Genomic DNA, 5,814 nt, shown 5'->3' on the forward strand with positions numbered 1-5,814 from the left:
CTAGCAGAAAACATGTATTCTCATGTTTATTATGATTATTTCTCATTTGTAGCTGATTGACGTGTGGAGAAACTCTGTGGAAAGTGTGGAACTTTCAGTCCATTAAATGTTCGGGTTTATAATTAGAAGATGAGATGTTTTATTAGGATTTGAAGTTAATGAGAAGTTATTAGTGTGTATGGAAGCCCATTCATGCCAGGAAGAGGAGAAAAAGACCACATACTATTTCTCCTCCTGCTCTGGCAGCAGTATCTCAAAATTTGGACTCGTCTCAAACTACTGACTTACTGTCTCAACTCAAAATAATGCGTTACTAGATCAAAATAATGGGTTATTTTTTAAAACATTGGCTTACTATATTAAACCAGCTGTTTTAAAAAAAATGTTTGCCAAAATAATGACTTACTTTCTTGAAATATTGACTTAAGGTATGAAAAAACTTTCTCAAAAAAAAAAAGACTCAATATCTTGAAGTGCTGTCTTTTTATTATGATTTTTAATAAATAAAGAATTATTTTCTCAAAAGAATGACTATATATCAAAATAGTGATTTAGTACCTGAAAAATGTTGACATATGATGGCAAAATTATAACTTTTCACATAATATTTCACATAATACAAAAATGACTTCTTTTCTTTTTCATTTAATAAATAATTATTTTAAAATAGCATGCCGGAATTGTTCTGTATATATGGCAAAATCTTTAGAAAATAAGCCCTTATTTTTAAGATACAAATACAATAACTCATTATTCCAAGATACTAAATGAAAATTCTGACATATACTGCTGCTAGAAACAGCGAAGGAGCAAAAAATCGACTTTTTCTGTCTTCCCTGGCCTGAACAGATTTCAATGGACGAGAGTTTCATGCTCAGAAAAAGAAAAAACTTTTGCCTTTACATTTATGCCACTTTTTGTCATTTTTCATCACTGAAACAAATGGAAAAACATTGGAGGTGCAGACCTGAACATGTCGACGCATAACATACACCACTTACATCTTCACCAATGGTATTGATGTGTTTGTGTTGCTGCTAACTGAGTAGCTTGGACACTCAGTGAAGAGTGTCTGCACTGCTGAGCGATAAATCCTCCTGAAATCCTCCAGTCCTCCTTCATGCTCTTTTGCCAGCGTGAGCACGGCTGCTTTTTAGAGTCCTTAATTTGCTGGAGTCTGAGTTTGTCCAAATTATTGTGCGCTTGTTTTCCAGACCTCTCTCCGCCACGCTTATTGCGGTTAAGGAGGCATGCGGCGAGAAAATCTAGCCGCTCAGCCACTCGTTCCACGAAAGCACACTTGTCCAAGAGCTTGGAGAGCTTAATGAGTTCCTCACAAACAAAATCACAACAGTCCTTAATCAGACAGTGCTGTGAAATTGCGTTTAATTACTTCCCCGCTGTCTCCGGCTCTTTGTGGATTTAGCCCTAGCAGACAAAGCAAATATGCTGAATGACTGGCACCTGTGCAAGATCCTGATGTATCTTTACCTTGATGCTTTTGCTTGACTGGGTTGGCTTGCTGGACTTCGCTAACCGGCCCTGCTTTCAGAAACTACAAAACCCTCCGGTCCACCTGGCATCAGACTCTATAAAAGCACAGTAAATTAAAGATCATAAATCATACACTATTCATTAGAGGCTCCATCTAGACCTTTTTGCATTGGCTACTCTCCCTCCCCCAACTAATGGCTGTGAGCCTTCGTACACAGAGCTCTCTACCCTGTCCCTGTCCGCTGAACGTTACGTTCTGGACCGCTGCATTAAAAGTTGATACCCTGGGCACAGCCAAATGGTCTCCATCCACCATCACCCCCCCCATCAAGCCTGGACCTTTGTCTACTGAAGAAGCCAGCAGATGGTTTGTACCAGATCGGCCGAGGTATCAGTTTTGCACCAGGCCGACCACTGGGGGATATCCTCCACAGCAATTAACTTTGGTTACAATTGAGAAACTGATGGCACAGTCCTGCTCCTTTGTTTCCCAAAGATGGCTTCTATAAAAGGTTCTAACAATGTGCCTCAAGACACACAATGGGCCTCTAATGAAGGAACCATATGTAATATTTACAGGTTCCTGAATGGTTCTTGGCTTAGATGTGTGGCTAGGAAAGAGCCTTTCATTGCTATAGACTCTTACATTATGTGGCGGTTCTTTAACTGTACAAGCCTGTCACAGTTATTACAAGTCCTATCCCAAAAACATTACAGTAGGTAAAATGAAAAAACAAAACAAAACAAAACAAAAAAAACAGAAAACAGTGATCTGTATTTGAACAAAAACAGTACAAAGACAGCATATCTAATGTTTTATCTTATCAACAAATTTAGGCCGTTATAAAATTGATACCTGCAACACATTTCAATAATATTGTAATGGTGTCAATTTAAGACTAAGAACATTGTGAAATGTCCAAAAAGCCTATTCAAAAGGTGCAATTATGTTTGGATATCAAAGAAGCATCCAGAAAAAGCCTTGTCCTTTATATGCAAGAATTAGTTGAAGCTTGTCACTGATGAACTGAAGGCAAATGAATGTCCATGTCCTTCAACCCTTCAAAAAGCACTGCATTAAAATCTGGTATGTTTTTGTGATGGAAATGGACACATCGGTTCAGAAATACTTTGAAAATCTTTTGCCAATAAACACATTTCATTACTGCAACATCAACATCTAGAAATGTTGCTGACTTCTGTAGGTCCGATGTCGTCTGCAATGGATTGATGCATAGTAGAAATGTGTGTTGTGGTCTAAAGAGTCAAACTTAAGATGGTAAGTTCTTATTTTTAAGAAACAAATTAAAATATTTGTGAAAATAATTAATTGTTTCAAAATTCTGACATGTACTGTTGCCAGAAACAGAAGGAGCAAAAACTTTTTTTCTCCCATTACTTGGCAGGAATAGACTTGGACGAGAGTTTTGTTTTCAACCACTGTCAATAAACACAGTGCATCATTGCAACACCAACATCTAGAAATGCTGCCAACTTCTCTGGGCTCAATCCCATCTGAAATGGACTGATGCACAGTGAAAATGTATATGGTGTGTGGTCTGAAGGGTCAACCTTTCAGATTGTTTTTGAAAAAAATGAATTTTAAGTTCTTCTAGCCAAAGGACCATCCAGATTATTACCAGCATAAAGTTTAAAATCCTAGGTATGTCATGATATGAGGTAGTATTCCTAAGTAATCTGAATATCTGTGAAAGCACCATTAATGCTGAACACATCTTGGACTAACATAAGCTGCCTTTTAAATGCCGTCGTGCATGTATTACAACAGCAAAGCTGTATAGTCAGAGATTGTGAATGCTAGACTGACCCGCTTGCAGTACAGATCTCTCTCCCACTGAAAATGTGTCTTATTAAGCTCAAAATTTGGCAACTTTACAGGAGAGGGTAAAAAAAACTTTTTAAAATTTGAATGGAGGTTAATGGAACAAGCTTTTCTTTCACAAAATTTTGAAGCCATTTATTGGTCCAGTTGGAAGCTACACTGTCAAATGTGATCACTATAAAACTGCAAAATGTTTGTCTTCCAAAGTACAAATAACATAAACGCTGCCTTTTCGGTCCAACTGTGTTTTAAAAGTCCACTCTGTTCACTTTCCTAGGGTGCATTGTTGTTCCTTTTCTGTTTTTTAGTAAAACAAAATAACAAGAAAGGGTTTATGAAGTCAACTTAAGAAATATAACTGCGCTGGAATCTGTTTCTGTTATGCTCCCTATCCTGCAGGGATCCTACCAGAGATGTACCCTGGAAGGTACAGTTTTTTCCCTAAAAGCTTTAGGCTTTTACTTTAGTGCTCAATGAACTAAACAACGAACTAAAGACAATTAAATTGTTCATTACATTTATTTATATGCTTATTAAAGGCAAAAATGTAATGACCCGACCAGTTACATGTATAGTTCTTCCAAGAACCACAGTTCACACTGGTGGTGATAATAACTACCACTGTAAAAAATTTACTTTATAGATGTGCATGCAGGGTGTTATCAGGAAAAGTTGTACCTGAGACAACACAGTGTTTTGTGTTTACCACTATTTTACCATTATCAGCTTTACACTCTCAGAAAAACAGTATGAAACTGTCACTGTGGCAGTACCCCTCTTGTCACTGGGGTGGGACCCTCAAGGGTACATCTCAGTACCTTTAGTCAGGGAATGTAACTCTACCAAAATCCAATTAAATTATGTTTTCTAAGCTGTACTGACTCCACACACCCCGTCTTGTCTCCAGGCTTTTTATTTTATTGTTCTGTTTTAAAACATTCAGTTATGAAAAGGTACAAATATCTTGTTTTCCACTGGGAAAAAAAATATTTAAGGTGCACAGTTGGTACTTAAAACCACTGCTGTACCTTTGAGGGAACATTTTCATTGTTTGTACCTAGCCGAGCGAAAATTGCACCTGCACAGAACCTTTATTTGTAACGGTGCGCAGATGAAACTCTGAAATGCAGTGTAGGTTCACTAGTCATTTCAATAGCAAGAAAAAAGTGGGCATATCATTCTGTTGGAAGAATTCTATCTGACATTTTTGTCAAAATTGAGTTATTCACATGTTCTCATTCTTGACAATGTGTGAGATGTTTTCTGAGTTAATTGCATTTTTAGTTGCACTGCTCAGCGACTGTGGGAAAAGTGCATAAAGCTGTATGAAATGTTATAAATATTAAGCCTCAAAAGTAATTCAATAGTGAACAGTCTTACTTACAACATAAATATTAACTTCATTAATTCACCCGTCTTTTCTTTTTCTTCTTTCTCCCAAATTAATACATCTTGGCTCAGTAGAGTCACATTTCTGATATAAAACAGAACCTTATACTGCTATACTTACTTGCTGGGACAGCTTATTACAGGAGCTCGTTGCTGTCTGACTGAAAGGAAACTTAAACTCATGGTTCCCACCTAAAACTGACCTCTGCACAGGACAAAATATTTAGCACTGACCTTTAAACTTAATCTGCAATGCTTTTTTGAATAAGAAAAAGATGATTTGTCCTCAAACAAGAAATAAAAGTCCTAAAATAAATGCAAAATAAAAGCAAATGTCAAATAAAGCACTGCATTTCATCTGAAACATGCAGACACTCTGCAACAACACTAATTTTATACTTTAAAACTAATTATGACTATAAACTATTTGGTAGAACCTTATAACTCCAAGTGGAAAGTGAGTTCTTAGGATTAAGAGGTGCTGACCTGTTCCAAAAAAAAAAAACTCATTCACAAATCGGATAGGATTCGTAGATTTAGGTAGATTCAGAATACATTTAGGCTGAGTGTCATGTTCTTGTATAAAAGTGACGTGTTCCACATGTCAGTTTTGCTATTTGGAATGCAAAAAATCTCAATATTTAAAAGCCCAGAACACCATCCATCCATCCATCCATTGTCTAAGCCGCTTCTCCGTCAGGGTCGTGGGGGGGTGCTGGAGCCTATCCCAGCAGTCTTCGGGCGGAAGGCAGGATACACCCTGGACAGGTCGCCAGTCCATCGCAGGGCTGCCCAGAACACCTTATAACTGAAACACGAGAGAACCTTATAATTCAAAGGGGATGACATATGCATTTTGATGCTGTAACCCCTGGTTCCTATCACCACCACTGTAAAGAAATCATTCCCATTAAACCACTCTGAAAGACTTGGTTTACATGTCACTGATTCAGTAGTGTAGAAATGTACAGAAAACGGTGGAATTCCACTTTATGGCATAATGGTTGAAAAATGAGAGTGAGAGGACGTAAAGGAGAGGAGAAAAGAAGCTGCACTGGCTGGTGCACTCTCACTAATGACCGATAACT

The sequence above is a fragment of the Pygocentrus nattereri genome, chromosome 19 (genome assembly GCF_015220715.1).
Source record: "Pygocentrus nattereri isolate fPygNat1 chromosome 19, fPygNat1.pri, whole genome shotgun sequence".
NCBI lineage: Eukaryota > Metazoa > Chordata > Actinopteri > Characiformes > Serrasalmidae > Pygocentrus > Pygocentrus nattereri.